Source organism: Peromyscus leucopus, chromosome 7, assembly GCF_004664715.2.
Source record: "Peromyscus leucopus breed LL Stock chromosome 7, UCI_PerLeu_2.1, whole genome shotgun sequence".
In the NCBI taxonomy this organism is placed as follows: domain Eukaryota; kingdom Metazoa; phylum Chordata; class Mammalia; order Rodentia; family Cricetidae; genus Peromyscus; species Peromyscus leucopus.
In genome coordinates, this window is record NC_051069.1 from 68,136,564 (window position 1) to 68,160,654 (window position 24,091).

The 24,091-nt window shown below is 38.8% G+C and overlaps 1 long non-coding RNA gene across 1 annotated transcript in view; it reads left to right on the forward strand.

Annotated features, from left to right (window-relative positions):
• The first annotated feature begins 2,775 nt into the window (after positions 1-2,775).
• The window catches only part of LOC119088351, a 46,311-nt gene continuing 24,995 nt past the window's right edge, over positions 2,776-24,091 (forward strand). The window contains exons 1-3 of the long non-coding RNA XR_005092008.1: positions 2,776-2,954; positions 6,508-6,648; positions 18,441-18,535. This is a non-coding gene — a long non-coding RNA (uncharacterized LOC119088351). The remainder of the gene's footprint in view (positions 2,955-6,507; positions 6,649-18,440; positions 18,536-24,091) is intronic.

Below are 24,091 nucleotides of genomic sequence, written 5' to 3' on the forward strand. Positions count from 1 at the left end.
TATTCAGGGCAAAATCGTGGGTCATAAAAATCTACACTTCAGAAGAGAAAAATCACCAGCAATGTGGGAGAAGACCCAGAACGATTCCTCACTGGAAGCCCAGGGAAAAGCAAGCAAAAGATCAAGAGGTGAGACCAGGAATGGAACAAAAGCCCATCAAGGCTTCAGCTATTTATGACTAAAGCCCCCGGAATCCATATTTGAGAGGCTTCTTGTTAGCTTGGACTTTTCTTTGTATCAGCATGTGTTAGCTACACTAATAACAGATACTGATGGAATCCAGCACTGTCTTTATGCAGGCACATAGCATGCCCAAACCGTACCCAAGTGTCTCATCCTTCCTACCTCTATTCATCACTGCTTTACTTCAGGCCAACACCGTATTTTATTCTTTTAGGAACTACGTAGGAGAGAACGTGCGGTACTGATCTTTTTTGAATCTGGCTTGTTTCACTTGATAGAGGCCTTCCAATCCTGCCAGTTTTGTTGCAAGTGATGTTATTTATGGCTAAATAATATTCAGTTGTGTCTATCTGTCACATTATCTTTATGCAATAATTTGATAGCTCTGGTGAATAGTGCCGCATTGCACATGGGCAAGGAGGCATGTTTGGGCATGCTGAATTCATCTGTGTTGTGTACTCCATACCATTCTGCATAATGGCTGTGCTAATTTACATTCCCACCCACAGTACACAACAGCTCCCTGCCAGCACTGTGAGGTGGATTAACATTATTTTTATTATGTAATAATTTAGGTAAGAATACGAAGTCGCGGGTTTCATCATGCTGTTTTCACACGTGTGTGTCCTTCCTTGCACTTTGTCCTGATTTGCTCTGCATCTCCACTGGCCTCGTCTCCTCTTTTGGTTGGTTCTCTTTCTTCTCTTAGTAAATCCCAACTTCTACCTTCTTGTCACATGTTCTATTGCCACGTTGATTTCCCAGCTCCTTCAAAATCTCCTCTGTCCCTCTCTTGATACCCTTTCAAGTTTTGCAACACACACACACACACACACACACACAAACACACACTTTTTATTTCAAGTAAGAGAAAATGTGTTATTGATCTTTTTGACTCTGGCCTATTTCATTTAACAACAATTTCCATTTGCATCTTTTCCCCCCAAATATCATGACTTGATTTTTTTATGGTTACATAATTCCATTGTGTATAATAGATTATATTAATATGAACATAAAACATTTTACCCATCCATCTATTGATGGGTATCTAGGTTTATTCCATTTTCTGGCCATTGTGAATTATGTAGCAATAAACATGGATGTCCAGGTATGTTTGTGGCATGTGAACTTAGATTTCTTCAGGTATATACTCCAGAGTGATATAACTGGGTCATATGGTGGTTCTATTTTCAGGATTCTAAGGGCCCTCCTTAGAAGTTTACATTCTCATAGTAATGGATAAACTTTTCTTTTTTTTTTTTCTTTTGGTTTTTCAAGACAGGGTTCTCTGTATAGCTTTGTGCCTTTCCTGGATCTTGCTCTGTAGACCAGGCTGGCCTTGAATTCACAAAGATCCACCTGCCTCTGCCTCCCGAGTGCTGGGATTAAAGGCCTGTGCCACCACCACCCAGCGGATAAACTTTTCTGATTGGAGTCCATGTCAGAAAACCCTGGTCTGTTCTTGTACCTTGAAGTGTTTTTCTTTCTCTCTTTCTTTCTTTCTTTCTTTCTTTCTTTCTTTCTTTCTTTCTTTCTTTCTTTCTTTCTTTCTTTCTTTCTTTCTTTCTCTCTCTCTCTCTCTCTCTCTCTCTCTCTCTCTCTTTTTTCTTTTCTTTTCTCTTCTTATTTTGGTTTTTTGAGATAGGGTTTCTCTGTGTAGCTTTGGAGCCTTTCCTGGAACTCACTTTGGAGACCAGGCTGGCTTAAAACTCACAGAGATCCGCCTGCCCCTGCCTCCCAGAGTGCTGGGATTAAAGGCGTGTGCCACCACTGCCCGGCCTTGAAGTGTTTTTCTTAAGCTTTCTCCCAGCAGTTTAAATGCTATGTCTTACATTCAGGTTTCTGATCCATTTTAAATTGATTTTCATGTGAACTGAGAGGTAAGGGTGCAGTTTTTTTCTTTTGCATGTGGGAACTCAGTTCCCCCAGCACCATTTGTTAAAGTTGTTATCTTTTCTGTGGTGTATGTTTTTGACGGCTTTGTGACAAGTGATGTGGTTGTAACTGTGTGTGTATTTTTTCCTGGGTCGTCTGCTCTATTCCATTTTTTTCTACACATCTACTTTTGTGCAGGAACATACCACTCATGTTATGAAGCCTGCCATTGAATCTGAGATCGAGTATTGTGATCCCTCCAGCATTCTTTTTCTGGTAAGGATTCCTTTGTCTATTTGGGTCCTATGCTTTCATCTGAATTTGAAAGTTGATTTCCAGTTCTGTAAAGAATGTCCTTGGGATTTTGTCAGAGATTGTATTAAATTCGTGTCCTTTATGTTTCTGCTCTTGCAGTGGGATCTATACAAGGGTCAAACTCAGAGCCTTGCATGTGCAGGACGTTCACAGAATGTCACCGAGCTGTGGTTCCTGTCCTTAGATTTATTTCCTGATGGATGTTGCCTGACTTCAGCTTCTGGGTATATGCATCACTCCTGGCACAGCCTGAAATATTTATATCGCTTAGTTAGATTTTTTTCTAACCTTGGCAACTTGTACTAAATTTTTTACTTCAACAATCCAATTGCTTTGTATAAATCCCAATTTTCAACTTTCTTATTAGTAGGTAGTTTCCTAAGGAAATTCACTGTACATTTTGTTGTTTGTTTTGTTTTGGTTTTAGAGACAGAGCCTTACAGCTTGGGCTGTGATCAAACTCATGGTCAACTGCTTCTGACTCCTGAGTGCTAAGAATAGAGAATCCTTCACCACCAGGTCTGGCAGCATGTACATGGTTTCTCACGTGCATTATCTTATTGAATCTTGCTATCAAGGTATGTAACTTTACTCTTTTATTTAGCAAGAAAGGAAACTGAGTATGAAGAGTTTAAACAATTTGTTCTACTGTACATTGTTGCTGGAGAGTTTTCTCTCCAGGTCCCACCAAGCCCCGGCAGTCCCTTAGTGCACTTATAAAATAAACATATAGACGCTTATATTATTTAAACTCCTTGGCCATTAGCTCAGGCCTATAATTGTCTAGCTCTTACTCTTATATTTACCCCATTTCTATTAATTTATACTTTGCCACGTGGCTCGTGGCTTATTGGTACCTTGCATCTTCCTTGTCCTGGCCGCGGCTGCAGTCTCTTTCTCTGTCTTCTTGTTTTCCCAAATCTCCTCTCTGTTAGTCCCACCTATACTTCCTGTCTGGCTACTGGCCAATCAGTGTTTTATTTATACAGAGCGATATCCACAGCAGTTCATGTTGGTTAAGGTATCTCTAACTTCTTGTCCTAGTCATGAATTACTTGTCTATGTTGTCTATTTTCATGTGCATCTGTATACATAGAAATACCAAAGTGATGTGTATTTGTGAGATTGCTAGGTAGAGTATTTTAGTTAAAATTGTTAGTTATCGAGTATTAAATTATTCTGCTGATAATATTTTCTGTAATTCTGAGTGCATTTTATTTCTTGGGCTTTCCTTATTTCTCCCTAATATTTTTCCATATCATATGAACCAAATGTTCATTTCAAAATGGAAAATTTGGATACATGGTGTTTTTATGATATCAAGATCTGCAAATAAGCAAGTCTGATTGTATATGACACATGGGACATTAAAAGTAAAAAAAAATCAGCTCATTAGCATGATCATTCAGAAATGTGACATCATTCTGCAATTCAAAGTCCAGAAATCTGGCACTTTGGAATCATACACACACACACACACACACACACACACACACACACACACACACACACACTATGTCAGAAACATTCTTAATCAGCTCTAAATAGCTAAGGAAACAGCCCACATCTAGCTCTAGAAAGACCTTTAGAGTGAAGAAGGAGCCAAAATTGTTTCACATTGTTAGAAACGATGAAATGTCTTTTAAAATATTTTATTGAATCTCTATTCATAACTCACTTATGAGTAGTTATCTGAATTTTGTAGTGATTTTTCATTCAAATTTATACTTTCCCATTCTTGAACCAGTGGACTTAGCCATTCTGCATGTTGAGTTGGTTGGTTATTAGGGCAAATATTCCTATCTATTTAGACACAGACATTTTGAATATGTATGACCCAGAACCCGTTCTGTTCTCTTTCTTTCTCATTAAGGGCTTCATGCACATTAAGCAATGGGTCAGCCACTCAGCTATATCCCAGCCCTTACTTCTGTCTCTTTAGCATTTCTGTTGGAGGAGAACTTTAAAAAGAGAGGATTTTTTTTTTTTGTTTTTGTTTTGGTCATCACCTCCTATATCAAAGTGATGTAAAATGCGACTCCCTTCTTTTGCATAACTACAGTATAACAATGCTATGACAATGTCTCTGTATAGCAAGCAGCACGTTAAATTTAAATTTAAATTCATACTTGTACAGTGTGATTTTTTACTTGTTTCTTTATTGCTTTGAAAATGGGATTACAGACTTATCCATTTGATATTTTTGGGAAAGATTAAAAATGGGCAGGAAAACTGTATCTCAGTCACTCACTGACAGAACACCCATCAGGTGACTGCCATATACATGGTACTATTAATTCAGAGATGAGCCTTGTCATTATTTTTGACCTTAGGTGTTCTGATCTTAATCTGACCTTAAATTCAAATACACCCCAAAATGTAATTCCATGTCTTTATGTTAATATCCTATATTACCCAGACTCCTTTCCCTGACCCACGTATTTGGCCTTAGGGTTGTAAACAGAGACTTCTACTACATGGGGTGTCCTACATGTGGATAAGAGGATGAGTGAACATCTTGAAGAAAATCTGTTTTGAATGGCATTGTCTATTAATCCATCCAACTTTACTTTAAATGGTAGACATGATTTCTTAGCTTGAATTTGGCTGTCATAACAGACATTTTTATGAGTATTCACCCTTTTCTAAAATGACTGAAGGAGCTAATTTCTGCTTTATAGTTTGGAAAAACAGATTCTGAATATTTAAAAACCTTAACAAAGTCATCTTTATGTCTGCAATACCTGGCAAATGATTGTTCATTGAGTGATTGGAGTTAAATGATCCTCTGATAATGTAAGTTATGACCAAGAAATAATAAACTAATGTGAATTTCCTTCTTTGTGAGAAATAGTTAAGATACCATGGAGATTTGTGTGTGTGTGTGTACACTGGTGATTAAATCCAGAAGTTCACATCTGATAGGCAAGTCCTCTACCATCAAGCTACTTTCCCAGTCTAAGAATTTATGGTTTTAAAGATCCTATGACCATTCCAAAATGGAATTTTATTTATTTATTTATGCCTCTTTTATTTATGCTCAAGTAATTTTTGTTCTTTTTATTTTATGAAACTATATTAAATGCTCTTTAGGAACATTTTTCAGGCTTAAGTAGAATTTCATAATTAATATAAACAATAAAACTTCCCTTAGAAAGTTTCATAGTTTTTAAAAATTCACCTAATTAATTTGTACTTTAAGATACATGACTTTTTCTTACATATATGGCTTATGGAGATGATCTAACAAAGATTGAGAATTGGATTTTATATATTGAATTATATATATAGGAAGTAATAATCCACATGGCTTTATACAATTTAGTGAAAACAATTTCAATAAACATATTATAACTTTTCTAGTAAAACTTGTAGTGGATATGGATTTGATTTCCCTTAGTGTGATGCTGTGGATACCGTTTTCCTTAGACACTTAGATGAGAGTTGAGGATGTACTAAAATATAGTTCAGAAAAGAGGCTAGCCTGAAGAACCATAGGGTAGATAATCCTTTATACCTATTTCTTTGCCTTATTTTGTTTGTATTTCTCCTTGAAAAATCATTCTGTATCTGTGTGATTTTATTTGGATGCATACATATTATTATCTGGTCCCTTGAAACACCATTTATATTGAATAAGTGAGGCTAATGAAGACATTTCTATTTTTAATAGCTAGAACATGTACGTAGCTTCTAAATGTTGTGGCCACAGCTTTGGCTTGTTCAGGAAGTCTGAGACTGTTATTTTAGTATGTATTAAATCAGATGATATCTACTTCCCAGAACAGCCAAGCATCTCTGTATTGAGTTCCATTTTAGCTAATGCTATAGCACCAGCTGTAAGTAGTGAATTGATTTTACCTTTTCTTTATGCATTTGTCTTCAGATTTGTAAGTTGCATATAAAATAGAGGTTGGAAAAAATTAATACTTGACAAAAACTACCTTTTAGAATATTGAAAAGAATTAATACTGGACAAAAACTACCTTTTAGAATAATAAAAATCTACTTGAAACTACCTGAGGTCTGATGTACTGAAAATATTACTAGGTATAATAAGTTACAACCACATGCATTAATGCTAAAGTTTCATTTCAATGGATTTTTTTCTGAGCACTTACATTATTTCAGACTGTGTTGTGTGGCTGTTCTGAAGGAGGTTCGAGAAGGTTAGAATGAGGATGGACCGGAGGAAAGCAACCATGATAGCATCAACAAGAACCACATCTGTTCCAAACGCATCAGAAAAACCCTGAGTGTGCTGACACTGAGGTGGGTGGGACCTCGGTGGATAACTACCTGGGGAGACAAGACTGAAGACATGCAGAGTAAGTTTGGAAAATAGTTTGTGGTAGAGGTCAACTGGAGGATAACATATTTGACGTGAGTTGATGCAATCAAGGCCTTCAGTATCAATGTGAGGGTTGTGAATTCAATTTGGAGCGGCAGAGAAAAGAATACAATTTATATTTAACTCATGTCAATTGTATTTTAGGCTGTGTTTCAATTCCTTTCTTCATAAAAGCACTTTAAATTATTATCATTTTTATTACTGACCATGCTGAGGCATAGGAATGAAATTACTTACTCAAGGTGTGCTGGGTAGTGTTTGTTGATTTTATACATGCTTGAGTCATTTGGGAGGAGGGACCTTCAATTGAGAAAATGTTCCAATCAGATTGGCCTGTGGGGCATTTTCTTTATTCATAATTGATGTGTGAGGGCCCAGTACATTGTGGGTGGTGCCACCAATGGACAGGTGGTCCCGGGTTGTATAAGAGAGCAGGCTGAGCAAGCCATGACTATCTAATGTTCAACATGTTGTGGCATGATAGATGGAATCCAATTAGTCTTTATCAATAACTGCAGCTGATATTTATGAAGAGTTTACTATATCAGAGAGAGTGTTAAATAGTTTATGCATAGCTAACATTTTGTTCTGATCACAAATCTACAAGGTAGGTTTAATTATTGCTTCTATTTTAGAGAGGATGCAACTTAGGTGTCACATTGTAGTAAATCTGAGTGCCAGGTTTTGAGCTTAGTTATTTCCTTTAAGTTTGAAGGGAAATGTTTTCTGCGAACTGACTAGTCTCTCAGGTAAGACAATACTGCTGTGATCTTTTCTTCTCTGTGCATGTGGCCTAATAGTGTATGAGGCTCTTCAAGTTTGTAGCGAATAACTTAGTTAGCTCATGGATCTAAAGGATGGAACATCTCTGTGGAGGTGCCAGAACATGGTGAGGGCCTGCCTTCCTGCTGTGCCACAACACTGTGGGACATTTGTGAGGAGAGACAGAGCAATATGTGTGTGCGGTATGAGCTATTTCCTGACTCTTGTGATGCTCACTAAGGAAGAATAGTATCCCCTGCATGAAGCAAATGCCTGGAGGACTTGCAGGCCCACCCTTCATGTAGGACCCAGGCCTGTAACCTGAGAAATACTTTCCTAGGTGGAGAGAATTAGTTCAGGGCCACTACTGTTGACAGGAATGGATGTGGGCTGTGGTTTAGGCTATGAAAGAGTTGAGGTATTAGGCAAGGATAAATGTCAGGGGAGTGGCAGGCTTAGGGCAACTCAAAGCTTTCCGTGTAGGGAGAACATCCAACCACTCAGGCTCAATTTCTTCCTGGAAGGTTTTCTTTCTTCTCTCTTTGGGATATTCTATATGACTGGGATTATCACGTTTTGATTTTCTTGGAATGGCTCAGAGCTCAGAACTGTGAAAACTGGAAAGCTAGTGTGGACATTACTTTCCTTTCAGTAATGTGGACTCTTATTACTGAATATTAGCTGCTTTCCATAATTTGATTTTTAATGTTGTGGCCCACCTGGAAATAAAGAACATGTAATTATCATTTTGCCTTTCTGGGATTCCCTTCAAGTTCTTGTTTAAAATGTGTAGTTGACCTACTATTTCTAAAAAAGCATTTGAATGCTTGTCCAATAGAAAATAAATATAATATAGCACAATTATAGACAACCATTTGAATTCAGTTCTATTCAACTAAAAGATGATGCATAGATATGCTGATTTTCTGGGATTGGCAAATATTTAGGAAATTTGGTTCGGAGCATCTCTGAGACTAAGGGAAGGGCATTATGGTTTTGTAGTCTTTTGAACAGAAAAGAACAGGTGAAAAATTGTTCTTGTAGACACTGTTCTCTCCCTCAGACAAAATCCTAGCAGAAAAAGAGTCTTACGTTTTTGTGTCATAGACATTCATGAAACTACACCCATACACCTCCCTTAATGCAGATACAGATATATGTTCACAAACATTACTTTTGGAATATGTGTAATACATGAAAACACAACAAATGTGTTAAGCAGAATAATGGCCACCTCATGATGTCTACAACCTAATTCCTGAAGTTTGCTAATATGTTAAGGAATTTATTTGCTAATGAGGGCTGCTAACCATCTGGCATTATAGTAGGATATTATCTGAATTGTCTAGGTTTGTCCTATGTCCTAGAAAATAGAGTAAGGAATCAGAGAGGTTGAGAAATCAGTAGATAATAATGTCAGCTTTGAAGATGGAGTATTAACATTTTTCTGATGGAAAAGGTAGGGTCGAACTTTGTAATCCTGTGAAGTGTTCCTGATTGTTTTCAAAACAATTTTAATGGATGAAAATTTTAAAAGAAGAAAGTGTTTTTTTTTTTTTGAGGAGAAAATGTTAAAAAGTTATGACAAGCTTCTCACATGAGTTCTTCCTCTGTGCTACTATTCTTATATTTTCACATTGAGCATTAAGTCCTGTTAGGATTGAATCTAGTCTGAATTATCTATGGGTTTCCAAAGAATACAGGTAGAGGAAGGTTAAGTGTACTGAGTGCATGTCAGACCTACTTGCTTGAAGGAGCAGGGAGACTCCAGCAGTGTCTGAGGCAAAAAACACTTTAGATTTCAAGATCATGGATTTCTAGAAAACTTTTTTTTTTAAATAGAAAATACTAGGATATACATTCTGAAGATTTGCATGAGTTTTGAATATTTGGTTAACCTAGTTAAGAATTTTTGTGTAAGGTGTTTTTTTTTTTTTTTTTTTTTTTTTTTTTTTTTGTGTGTGTGTGTGTGTGTGTGTGTGTGTGCTGCATTTGTTTAACGATGTAAGGATGTGTGTTTAATTATGTAAAGATATGTTGCTTCCATTTCACCTTGCCTGCCTGAGGCACCTGATTTGTCTAATAAAAAGCTAAATAGCCAATAGCTAGGCAGGAGAGGGATAGGTGGGGATGCTAGGCAGACAGAATAAGTAGGAGGAGATCTAGGCTTGAGAAGAGAAGAACTGAGAGAAGGAGGAAAGAACAAGGGAGATGCCCGGGCCCAGAAGCCAGGCAGCCATTGCCAGCCAGTGGGAAGCAGAGAAAGTAAGATATACAGAAAGAAAAGTAAAAATCCCTGAGGCAAAAGGTAGATGAAGAGAAACAAGTTAATTTAAGGTAAAAGAGGTAGCCAGAAAAGAGCTAAGATAAGGCCGAGCATTCAAAATTAATAATAATTCTCTGTGCCATGATTTGGGCTCCGGTTGATGACCCCCCCCCAAAAAAAAGAACTTTAAGAGTTCCAGGATTTATTACTATTCATGGTGCAATTTCAATTTCTAGCACTATTATTAGGTAGTAGGAGCTCAATAAATGACTGTTGAATGAACAAAGGAAAAAAATGGTCAAACTTTATACCACCACAGCGAAGAAATGTAACAATATCAGAGAAACCATAGGTTAGTGCATGCAAGACTATAAAGCACATTTGCATACAATTAAAAAATAAATATCTTCAGTTATTACCTTACCTTCAGTGAAATCATGATATTCATTCTCTGTAATGACATAGCCCACGTTTTGTAGAACATCTTGGTAGCAACTGAAATACAGTATCATTGAAAGTATATATACAAATTTTTAGAAAGAAAATTTTAATTTCATCTTGTTGAATTCAATTACTTTGGAATTTATTTGGTCTTTGCAATATTGGGCTGCATTACTTTAAGGGAGTTGATATTCTGTAGCAAGCATGAGATGAACAGGAGAAACTGTTTTATGAAAACAACCCTTACCTCTTCGCTTAGCATATTTTGCTTACAAGTGATTAGAAGGTTAGACCTTGCTAATTAATTAGATCTCAATTGCTCAGATCCAGGTGGCATCCATCATTTTCTGCTGAAACCAAACATAAATTACTGTCTGTTGACCACAGAATGCTTCCCCTGTCAACCACTGAACTGTAGATCCTTTAAAGATACATTGGTTGGAAACCAGCTGATAGCTGGCTGGGAAACAGATCTCTTTGGTTCCATGTTTAGAGAGTTTGAAAAGTAAGGAAGCATCCATTTACTTGCTGACTTTGTAGATGATGACTGTGGACTTGAAAGATTAGGTCTGGTTCCCTTTCTCATGAAGTGCTGTGACTGCCTGACAGTTTGGTGGTAAAGACCATTTCCCTCAGAAAGTCCCATAAGCCTGGAATGGAAAGTGATCTCAGGAAATCCACTTGCCAGGAACCCATGCTGACCTTTCTACATGCTGTATTCAGGCTTCCTTACCTTAAAATACCCTTGGAACAATTGTCCATGTCATAACTATTGGGCTTGACCTCTCAGAGGATTAGAAAAACTAGTTTTGCTGTTGAAGGTGGAATTTGCACTGGCGTCCACTAAACGCACAGGCAAGAGGAAGGTCTTCAAAGGTTATATAATTCATGAACTTCTGGGTGGAACTAAGGGGAGATAAGTGATGCATGTTTCCTGGTTAAAAAACAGTGGTGACTTGCCAGTCCTACACTGCAGGGTTAGGAATGGTTCAATTATCCATTACACCAGATACAGGGAAGATGATTCATTTAAGAATAAAACTAACAGCAATGCAAAGGAAAAGAATGTGTCCAATTTTTTTTCTGAATTTGAATTTTATTGGAAATGAGCTGATTGCTGGCTGAGAGATGATGCATTCTGGTAAGTATTTAGGAATTCTAAAAACTGGGATGTGTCTGTTCACATAGTCAGTGTTCAGATAATGCCTATGAGGTTAAAGCTATAAACAAATGGGAGTTGAAAATGTTAGTAAAAATCATGACTGTTGGAATGAGAGCTTAAATGACCCAAGACTCTATTAGTGAACGCTTCCATATGTAGACAAGAAGAGAGTAAGAGATAAAATCAGGTCACTTCCTTGACTTCATTCATTTATTTGTTCTGTTTGGCATTTGTTAATCTGACAGGTATTTTTTGATGCTAACTATGGTCAGGTAACAGTTGTAGGTACAGGAGAAACAGCTGGCTGTAAACAGACAGCTAATTTAAAAAATAAACAAATAAACCGAAGGTCTGTATGCACACACACATAGCAGTCACATAATGAGAAGTTCCATGACTAAGAAGTAGGAAACCAATAGGAACAGGAAGTGATATGAGAGGCCATGCCTGACAAGGTATATCAGGACATGTTTCACGTTTGATGGATCATGAGTGTAGGAAGGAAAACAGCAATGGATAGGAAGATAGTGTCTTAGTGGGGATTGCTTGTTCCTGGATGAGGTAAACTGAGGGATCGTGGGGGCAGCAGGAGAAATGTTGGTGGGAAATCAAAAGTTCATGTTGGCTATTTTAAGTTGGAAATGCCTGTTAGATATTAAGATGGGTTTACTAGGGGGCCGTTGGACAGCAAGCTTGGAACGCTGGGAAAAATCAGGGTTTCCTATAAAATTTGGGAGTTACAGGCATATTACATAGCATTCGAAGTTACAGGGTTGGATGAGATAAGCTGGGAAGTGAGAACAAGGGGAAAAGGAGAAGGCTGAGGACAGGTCAGGGTCACCCCAACATTTTCAGGTCATACAGAGAATAGACCCAGGCAGGCATGGCTGATGAAGTGCAAGAACTGTGAGCATATGGTGTTCTACAAACTAGATGGCTAAAACCAGAATGAACAACCATCCCAAGTGCTGCTGCGAGGGAGAGGAGTCCTGCGAAATGATTTAAAATCATCTGAATGGAAAGTGAGATCTGTCAGGAAGAGAGAACACATATTGAATAGCGAAGGACAGAAAAATTAATGTATTTGGATATCTGGCTGTTTCATATGGCCATGCAAATTCTCTCTACAGCATTGTGATCATGATTTAAATACTGCAGAAACATTGACTTCAGCATCTCAAAAGGAGCCTTGCTTTATAAAATAGTTATATTCAAAGTTATATTCAGAGGTGTCACTTCAATATCGTTTGATATAACTTTAAATTTCTGTTTTCTTGTATTAGATGATATGAAATACATTAATACCTGTGTGACTCGCCTGTTGTCCATATCTACTGCTAGTATCCTCCTTCAGGCTGGTGTCATCCCTTGCCTGGGCTGCAACATCTACTCTTGTGTCATTGCATTGGAGAAGCATCTATCAAGACAAGAATAGGTGTTTAAGAGATTGCAGACACCTGTGAGATATAAGGAGCACAAGTAGGCAGAAAAGCTGACGACTCTCAGTCAGTTTTGATACCTGTGCTGAAGGAGGGAGCACAGAAAATTCTTATAACATGGGTTAGCTCCAAGAAAGTTTTGACCAGAATGGTAGTGCATCCTCAAAGTTACCTTTGCAAGGAGTCCCAAATCCCCCAAATAAAGGGCCAGCAGAAGTACCACACCATACTGAGACACTGGCAGAAACGGACTGGAGATTCAGAGGAGAGGAGCTGATGGGATGGTTGGGTCACCTTCCCATTCAGTTGTAGCTCATTTCTTTTATTTGTTATTAAGAAATTTTTATTCATTTTATGTGCCAACCACAGACCAACCACAGATCCCCCTCTCTTTCCTCCTCCCGCACTCCCCCCCCCCCCCCCGCAAGCCTTTCCTCCCAGACCACCCCTATTCCTTCCTTCGGCAACGTAAGGCCTTCCATGGGGAGTCAGCAGAGCCTGGTACATTCAGTTGAGGCAGGTCCAAGCCCCTCCCTCTGCATCAAGGCTGTGCAAGGTGCCCCTCTATAGGCAGTGGGCTCCAAAAATCCATAGCTCATTCTTTTAACTCAGTGAAGATCCTCATAGCCAGTTTTGTTAGAGGAGTCTGGGCTTGATATGCCTGCAGTCACTTAGAGAAGGGACCCTGCTAGGCTGGAGCAAACCTTTATGGATGAATCTTCTGACTGATGATGGCATCTCCGAGTCAGGGTGACAGGGCCAGTGCACAGTGCTGGAAACACAGCAATTTAGATTCAGATGCCCTAGTGAAGCATTGCTTCATAAGGACTGTCATGATCTGAAGATATCTAGACCCAGATGGGACAAAAAACCCCTTGCCTGAGGGGCCTGAAACCTAACTGTGGTTTGTAGCGACCCATGCAGATAAAGAAGGATGGGATTAGGGCTGAGATGGTGATATCTTGATATCTTTGCTTCTGGGTGTACCAGAATTGAACACTGCTACCTCCTGACAAAGGTGGCTCCTATTTCTTTTGACTCATGGTTCCTGTTACTGAGTCCTGTTTCTGAGGCTGCTCCTGTCCAGCTCCCTGGGTGAAGTTTACCAAGGAGTCTCTTTCAGCTGATCTGGCCATCTCAGTTCTCCAGGCTACAAGAAAGCACCAGGAACACATGGCCTGAATTCTCCCCAGGACACCCCACATAGGGTGTGTTCACTATTGCTTGAGTTGAGAGAATGGATTCAGCAGCTCAGGACTATAGGGCTGTGTGTTGTGTGTTTATTGCTGGGCTTGACAAACCTCCCTCTTAAAGGGTCAGATAGTAAACATTTTAGTCTTTTCAGACCCAGCTGAAAAGTTGAGTTTATTAAGGGTGTATTTATATTATGGTTGGCCAATAAAGCTTTGCTTGATATACACAGACACAGACACAGACACACTGATTTAGACAGACAGACAGACAGACACACACACACCCCTCCCACATGTTATTTAGGATACACTTGTAGTTAGGAATTATTGTTGATCTAAAGTTTACCTTTAACTTAGCATCATGTATTCATAGAAATATGTCAGCTACCCTATAGAATCATTTAAAATATAGCTACTTGAAAATTGCTCTTAGATCTCATGCTACAAAAGTCATCTGGCTGTCATCTTGGGCCCAGGACTATAGTTTGTTGATGCGTCTCCTTGTATTACTCAGTTTGGTTTCAGTAGCTAGAAGCTACCTTCGAATGGGGATAGGATGTAGGGATTTAGTGCTTGTTAAATCCTTGGAACAGCTGGAGGAGGAGACTGTACACTGTGTCTCCAGTAACAACCCCCAAACCACATGCCAGAACTTTCCTGCCAAGGACACAGCCATCCCAGCGTCAGCATCTAGTATTCCGCTGCTTAGTCCCAGGGAAATCTGTTGGTTCCAGAAACACATTTTATCATCTTTCCTTTGTTGGGAGAGCCACACAACGTCTTCTCAGAGGTACCAGCTAATTGTCTCTCAAATGCTTCTCTCTCCATTTGGTTCCATCCTGTGTTGACGTGCCATGCATGAGTATCTGACGGGTAGCCACAGCTCACACGGTAGCTGCCTGGGGTCTGTGAAACAGCTTTAGCTTTCTAGTTTTGAGCACATGGAAATGAAATCTGGTTCCGAGCAAAGCAGGCCCAGTGTGGAACAACCCTGTTTATTGTGTCCACCGTCCTCCTTGCCACCCTACTCCAGTTTTCTGTCTGTTCCAGCCAGCACCATCTGGGAGATTTTTGTCTTGCCTTTCCAAAAAATACAGGTCAGGTCTATAGTGCTGAGACCACGAGCATAAATTTCCCCTCCATCCTGGATTGTTTATTTTGGTCAAAACAAGACCTTTGCTCTCAGGACTTTGTGAACTGCCCTTGGTAATCCCCTCAATCTTGCAGCTCTGTCCCTTCATCAGGGTGACTCCGGCCTCTCAGTTTAAAGTTTAAGAATATTGTGTTTCTCAACCCAATACAAATAGAGCAAAGACACAAAGCTGAACTCAAGCAGAACCAACGAAATGAAGAATTCAAGTGAAGCAGAAGATTGCTGTGTCTAATTTATTCTTGACATAGTTGATTCACCAAAAATGCCATTCATACAGATGCTGGGGTAATTTGGACTAAGTTTGAAGTTACCTCGTTTCTTAAAATATCTCAGGATTTCTTTCAAATGAATCATCTTTTTGTTGTTTTTCAGAAGTGGCCTGTGCCTCCGGACCGCAGGACTGATCCTATGCTTGGTGGTCGAATTCTTTCTGATCTCTTCGTGCCTCACTTCAGCAAACATGCTGTTTCTTTTCAGTTCTGTCCACACCTCCTTTTCTCTTGGTGTCTTTCTCTCCCCTGAAGACACCTGCATTTCCCCATGGCTTTGCATCACTCTTTCAGCTTTACACTCACTGAATTATCAATTTCTTCACCAAAGTTCTCAAATGAATGATCTATTATATAGACTATTCCCTTTTTTGTTTTCTAAAACCAACAAAAAGTGTTTTCTTCAAAGGTTCCATTTGACCTCTTAATGAATAGCCAGTGTCCCTTTCTCAAGCGTTTTTCGTGTTTTATTTTGTTTAGCATTTGCCCTGTTAGTGTTGCGGCGCTCTCTCCACTTTGCTCCTGATGGGCTGCGCTGCCCTGTGTCCTTCTGATGGGTACTGCTGTTTAATTTCTCCGAATACTTTCTCCTGGCGCCATGCCTGCCCAATTGTTTCTTTCCCTTTCTCTTGTTTTGTATTCTTATTTCCGTTTCATTTCTAGCGACCATACCAGTTGCCTGCACATGTACGTTGAACATTATATTAGGAGAGAAAAAAATCCTCCCGAACTTGGTTCCCAGAAATTTGTATCTACTTCTGTCACTACTTACATGCCAGACTTCTAGGTCAAATCCGAAAGTCTCTTATCTCACATTTTTCTGCTTTCGTTTTTCTCTCACAGGTTACAGTCTAGTAATTAATAGTCCCTGTCACCCCACCCCCTGTCAAAAGCATAGTCATTCTATTATTAACAGTATTGAAAACCGTTGGTCTTCTACTTCTCCCTCAATTCTCACGGCTATTTAGCCAACAGATTCTACCAACTCCTCACAATATTTCCTGAAAGGCTTTTGTATTTCTGATTCCACCTCTCCTCACCCCCACTCATTCACGTTTCTCTGGTTACTCGGCATTAGTTTTTCTATTTGATTGCTTCAGTGTGACTGGATATCACAGTGATAATGATGGCATTATACATTCTAGTTACTTGTTTCTAAGACGTGAAAGGCACAGAAGGCACTATTTGTGTAGGGACAGTGGATTATGAGGGATATAGAAAAGTATGTTTCCATGGTTGTTTATGGGCATGGTTCCCAGAGGTCTCCTTTGTCTTACTTAGGCTCCCTGTTGTGGGTCGAATATTTGAAATCTTAGTTCTGGTGGTGACTATTCATTCTTCATGGAATAATAGAGGGATTATCTAGAAGAAAAAAATCAAAAGTTCTACACTATTTAATTCTAATATTCCAATAAATTGCCAAAATCCTTTTATCAGCATGCTTTGGAAGTCTTCTTACCATACCAATGACACAGTAGGCCCTTTTCTACTTTTACATCTGTTAGTTTAAAGTGAGTTATTTTAAGTCGATACATAAAAATATAGAACTGTTCATACTATTGGGGTACCACATGTGGTTTTGATATAAGGATACATTGTTCAGTTTTAAAGTCAAGGCAAACATTTATCCCTTCAAGTATCTATCATCTGTTGATGATACATTGTTCAGTTTTAAAGTCAAGGCAAACATTTATCCCTTCAAGTATCTATCATCTGTTGATGACAGAAACATTTACAACAATTTTTCTTTTTTTGAAACATACATAGCTGGAAGTCACTATAGCACACCTGAACTTCTTATTCCTAAGTCTGATGCTGTACACCTTGGTGAGCCTCCCCACATTACTGCTTCTACTCTCCAGGGACATTTCACTCTGCTCCTTCAATTTCAGTGACATCCAATTTTATATTCTACATATGAATGAATCATGTGACGTTTGTCTTTTTTTTTACCTGGCTTATTTCACTTCGAACAATGATCTCCTGTTCTTTTCATTTCAAACAATGGGGCTTCATCTTCTCTGTGGTTGTGTATTATGTGGTATTCCATCACATACGTATGCTATGGTTTCCTTTTCCATTTATGAAGTGTTTTTATCTCTTGGCTATTGTGGACAGTTATGTAGTATACAACAAGTACAGGTGTATCTTCAATGTACTTTCCTTTTGATCTGTGGCCCATAGTGAAATTAAAGAGTCATAGTGTAGTTCTCTTTTTAATTTTTTTGTAGGAACTTTTATACTGTTATCTCTATGGCTGTACTCATTTATAGTCTCATTAATAGTGGAGGAAGGTTCACTTTTCTCAATATCTATTATCTTTAATCTATAGCCAGTCCTACTGAGGCATGTCAGGGACAAGGACAGAATCTCTAGTTAGTGGAAAAATACAGACCCTCCCCCCCATAAGACAGGGAACTGGATCATCTTACAGTCAGGTTGCCTAGCAACAGGACATCAGTCAGAGCCCTTGACCTACTCACCCTGTAAACATCCCACACAAACATCCTGTTAGCTTGCCCTATCTTATGCAGATGACAGCTACTTGCTCCCCACACCCTGCAGGAACTATATAAACCCTTCTGGAGAAAATTAAGTTGCACCTTGATCAGAACCTAGACTTGGTGTATTTTCCTTTGTATCTCCTGTCCCTACATTCCCTCCTTAGGGTGGTCGAGAACTCGTTGTAGCCCTGCAGGCGGGGCAGAGGCGAAGTGCTATCCTGTGTGTTTTGATTTGCATTTCCCTGGTCATTTATGACATCGAACTTTTTCTTTTAAATGTGCCTGCTGACCAAGATCTTGTGTGCCTCTTTTTGAGAAATGTTTATTTAGATCTTGTGATCTGAATGAGAATGGCTCCCATAGGCACATTTGTTTGAAAACTTGGTCCCAAGTTGCTGGAGCTATTTGGGAAGGATTAGGAGATGTAGTCTTGTTGGAGAAAGTGTGTGACTGTGGGAAGGCTTTGAGGTTTCAAAAGACGAATGAAATTCCCAATGTGCCCTTTCTGCCTCCTGCTTGTGTAGATCAAGATTTGAGCATCAAGATGTGATCAGGAGCAGCTGAGAGTTCCTGCCACATGCCTTTTCTCCACCACCATGGACTCTAACCCTCTGAAACTGTAAGTTCAGTTAAACACTTTCTTTTATAAGTTGCTTTGGTCCTGGTACTTTGTTATAGCAATAGAAACCCTAAGACAGGTCTATTGTTCTTGGGAAGGGACAATTAACAATTAAAGATGTTTGAAAAAGCCATATATAAATTTGCTATTTTTGAAGCTTCCTTTGTATATATGTCTGTCATCTGTCTATCTGATCACCTATCCACTCATATATACGTGAAATTTAAGTATTGTTAACCTATATTTGAGGTGGAGGGTAGGTTATTAAACAAAAAGCTCACTATCAGGTGTAGAGTGCCTTCTTTTTGAGTTGTTGGTCTAGGAGGTCCCATGGGCCCCCCCCCCCAAAAAAAAAACCCAATAAGTCTATTGACATTACTATTGATTACCAACCAGAACTTGATAGTAAGACCATAAAGTTGGTAAGACTATTGCTGAAACCACCACATACTTAGGTCAGAAGACACAGAAAAATCAAGACAGTACTGACCTGAAAGTTTCCCACTAGCTAGCTTCCACAGGTTGTATGTGGGCTGTTGGGGACAAAAGTTATTGACAAGTCTACTCAACTGTGAACACCACCACAACATTATCAGTTGAATTGGCAAGATATCCCCATTAATACAGTACAACTGTGAAGGTTATTCCAGTGATCAACCACTCTCTATTGGGATTTAAGGCCACTCCATATGACATAACTCATGCCCAGCACTCTAAACTTGGTCAAAACCTGTGACTAGGTAGGTCCTAGCCCCAAAGGAGCATATATTTCTATTATTTTGCTGAATGATCATAGTATCAAACTCCCTTATAAATATTTTTATATCAGTAGCTTACTGTCGTTCTTAACCCTCATCAAAAAGCCTACTTTTCAGTGGATGGCAGTTAATACAGACTTACAACTATGAATATGCAAAGAAAGGGAATGTAGAATACTCAACACTAAATAAGATATCTATGTTACACCCTCCTCTCCTTACACTTCAGGGTCCATTGCAGAGGAGGATGCAGAAAAGTTTCAGAGGTTGGGGAGACTGCTGCAAAACAGTCTTTTCCAGACATTAAAAGGCTGTTGATGTTGTTTGAATCTTAGATGGTCTTATAATAAAAAACCCAGAGTGAGATACTGGGGTAAAAGCTGAAAGATCAGAGAAGCAGAGCAGGCCACAGCCACCACCTATACCTCACCAACTCCACAAATCCTCTGGCTGAAATCCTCTGAGTCTTCCCCCCCAAAAGGGTCTCAGCTGAACTGCTTTAGTTCCTGTTTCCTCCTGCCTTATATACCTTTTCTCCACCCTGCCATCACTTCCTAGGATTAAAGCCTTGTGTGCTTCTCAGTACTGGGAATTAAAGGTGTGTGCCACCATTGCCTGGCTCTTTTCCAGTGTGGCCTTGAACTCATAGAGATCAGTCCAGATCTTTAACTCCCAAGTGATAGGATTAAGGGTGTGTGTCACCACTGTTTGGCTTCTATGTCTAATCTAGTGGCTGGCTCTGTCCTCTGATACTCACGGCAAGCTTTATTAGGGTACACAATATATCACCACAATTGCACACATGAACTCTGAGTGTCTATTGTTTCTGGCACAAGACTGATCACAAGCCAGGCAAAATTCCAGTATGGATGGGGGAGGGGCTTATGAAACCCCAATCCTAGTAGAGGGGCTATGGCTGTGATTGGCTGCTGGGGGAAGGAGAATCCGTTTTCTTCTGGATTGTGGCTCCTGGTAGGTTGCTGATATTTCAGTGAATGACCTTACATCCATGTACATACTAGTAACATCAACTGGCCTCAGTGGCCCCTCAAAAGGAGGACATGAAGATGGTTAAGAGACACAATGGAGGATGGTCATGGAGGAATTTGAGGTAGTAATCTAGGGACAGATATCAAAGTACATTGAATATTGTATGTATGTATGAAATTCTCAAAAAATAAATAAAAATACATTTAAATCAGATTGTTCTGCATAGTTGAGTTGTTTGGGGTCTTATATAGTCTGGATATTAACCCACTGTTTGCTATTTTCTTTCTTTTTTTTTTTTAGTATTCTTTACACTATTTTATCTTCTGCTTTTCTTTCTTTTTTTATTTTAGGTGGTGGTGCTTTTATTTCTTACACATTGATAGTATTGTCTAAAAATAGCCCTTGCTCAATGAAATTTCCTAGAATGTTTTCCTGTAGCAGGAATCTTAAAAGTTCTTATTAATAAAAACAAACCTGGTACCAGTTATTGGGATGAATGCTGGAAGATCAGAGAAGCAGAACAAGCAATAGCCACCTCACCTTGCCAATTCCTCAGCTGATCTCGTTTCCTCAGACTGGAAGCCACTGAGTTCTCATCTGAATGGGTCTCAGCTGAACTGCTGCTCGAAAGCCTAAAAGCTTAACCAGGCCAAAAGCTTCTAGTTTCTGGTCTTCATGACTTATATACCTTTTTGCCATCACTTCCTGGGATTAAAGGCTCACTTCCCGGGATTAAAGGTGTGAGTCACCATGCCTGGCTGTTTCCAGTGTGGCTTTAAACTCACAGAGATCTGGACGGATCTCTGCCTCCCAAGTGATAGGATGAAAGGCGTGTGTGCCACCAAATTCTGGCCTCTGTGTCTAGTGGCTGTTCTGTTCTCTGACTCTAGATAAGTTTATTAGGGTGCACAATATTTTGGGGAACACAATATCACCACATTTTCCATAGTCATTTCAGTTTTAATTTAAACCTATAGTACATGTTGGGTTAGTTTCTGTAACTGGAGAGAGGAGCCTTGTTCCATTAATTTGCATGCTGATGTCCATTTTCCCCAGCACCATTTCCTGAAGATTGTCCTTTCCCCAGTGTGCCTTATTGACATCTCCAACATCATTTGGAAGAACTCTTTATTTATTTTGACACAATGCTCATCTTCCTTCCCCATCTCCTATATGCCTGCATGCACTAAGATTGAAATTAGCTTCATTTTCAAGCATTGTCAGGATTCCCAAACCCCATCATCTTAATAAAGCACAAATGTTTATATTAATTGCAACCTTTGCCAATCATTTCCCCAAAGTTTAGTGAATTCCTTGTTACTGTGTTCAGTAATTACCGGGACACCAGGAGTACACACTTTAGTTAATTTTATCCTAAGGACCAGTTGGACATTTCAATTCCAGTTATCCTTGGAAACTCACTGTCAATGGAAGAATTTATATTGCATCATATATATTGAGGTGTGAATCACTCTAAGGTATGGAAGATCAACAAAGCATTTTCAAATCCCATTTCTGAACTGCATAATGTAAAAAATGATTTCAAAGGTACAGAGCACTACACACTCAGTATGCTTAGTTCTAAGTAGGCTGTCTATAATTTATAGCCTCCAAAGATGTTCTAGCATGAGCTAAACACATCCCCAAGTTAATTTCTGTGGAGATTCTATTACCAAAATGTCTTGGGGAAATTGGAATTTGGCAGGCTTTTCCAACTGCTCTAATAATGATTCTATGTGAGAATTATAGTCTAGTAGCATTATCTGTTTGCCCTGTTTCATTTGTTACTCAGGTTTTGTTGTAGTATTTTTCACAAGAGTTATATAGCAAAATCAATAATAAGTTTTTTGCATCCATAGTGTCTAATTTACAACCTTGTATTTACTGACACTTTATTACACTTTGGAAAATACTTGCTGAATTGTGGACATTGTGGAAAGTTCTAGAAATGCAAATATAGTATGGCTTAGTCTGTACTGGAATTTGACAGGGTTTTCCAATTGGTCTGTACTTGGAGGAGGTTATCATAGGAGCCAATTTGGAGTAGTCACAAAGGTGCATTCTAAATTTCCCCTTCAGGAAATAACTTCCTGTTCATTGCAGTCCCTCAACCACTCCCAAGAGCACCCCAAACAGCTCTTGGCCAATTACTGAGCACTGTGGAGGTACCAGGCTTGGTCATTTTCACCCAGAGTAGGACTGCTTCCAGGTCATCTTTGTGCTGGCTTCCCACTTGCCTACCTGAGACTTTCTTAGTGTTGTTCCTTGTCTGCTCAATGTGTTGGACCTGTGTCATGGTGTAGAGGCTTCTCTCACCTCCAACTGTTCCTTCTTTCTTTCTTTATGTTTCATAAATTTTAGCCCTCATTTCTTCACCCATAATACATTTCTTTTATTCTGCCTTGGCATCTGTCTGTCAGCCTACCTGAACTGACAGCACATAGATGATTATTTTAAAATGAACTAGCAGTTGAGAGTATGCTTAAGCTTTACAGAAAATGTCTATTGCCTTTCACAAAGACTTGGAAGACATTTCCTTCACATTCTTGGTCTATTCTACCTTGCGCGACTCTGACTTTGATACAGAACATCTCCTATTCCTCTAAAAGAAGGAAATTTTTATTGTGTTTACTCGTATTTCTTTAGCTTGCTTGGTAGTACCCAAAAAGGTTGTTGAAGAATGGATGAGATGTCATGACATATATCACAGAGGAGGAATAAGTACTCTGATTTTAAAATGATGAGATATTTTCTAGGTGAACGAGAGGAAAGATTATTTGATAAAAAGTCCATCATCTAAAATGATTCTCTAAGAATAGATATATGACCAAGTATTCAGGAAGCAGCACGTAATTTCTACTGACTAGAACTTACTATGATTTGGAAGTTTGAGAAATGTAAGATGATGATGAGAAAAGATGAATTAACTTTGTATAAACTAAGATTTTGCTAACTGTATATATTATTTGAATATATTATTTGAAAAAGTGTGTGTGTGTGTGTGTGTGTGTGTGTGTGTATAAAATAATAAGATGAAGTAAGTTGACTATAACAGAAATGCTATAGCTATGTCTTATCCCGCAGGAAAAAAGAAAATAATGGTGGAAAATTATCTATGACCATGCATGCTTCAATTTTTCTTTGAAAAGATCAAGAGAAAAGTCAATGTCTGTTTGTTTCTGATGCTATAGCAATGAAAATACACTTTCCCGTGTCATAACAAGAGAGCTATTTTTATTATTTATTCTTCTTTGGCACAGGAACATTAGTATATGCCAAATCCTTCTGGAGTTTCTTCTGGAATAATTCATGCGTCTTCCCTTTCTTTCCATGTCCACAGAATCACTTTTCTGTAGGCATTTTGGTTTCCAGTCCAGTCTCTATATTGAGTCTCAACACCTCTGAGTTGGACATTGCAGAGCTTTACTCATAGTTGGAAAGGATCCTGCAAGAACCATTTTTATTTTTATTTTGTGTTACTAAGGATTGAACCTAGGAAAATGCATACTGGGAAAGCACACTGCTACTACCCTATATCCCAATCCCAAGTATTACTTTTCTACTTTATTCCCTTTTCCTCCTTATTTTGTGTGTGATATGTATGTATGTATGTATGTATGTATGTGTATGTGTATGTGTATGTGTATGTGAATGTGTGGGTATATGTATGCATGTTTGTATGGAGGCCCAAAATTAATGTAGGGCATCTTATGCTATTTACTGCTTTCCAACTTAATGTTTTCTGAAAACTTATTTAATTTGTGTATGCACATTGTGACTCTCATGTGGAGGTTAGAGCCAGCTCTCT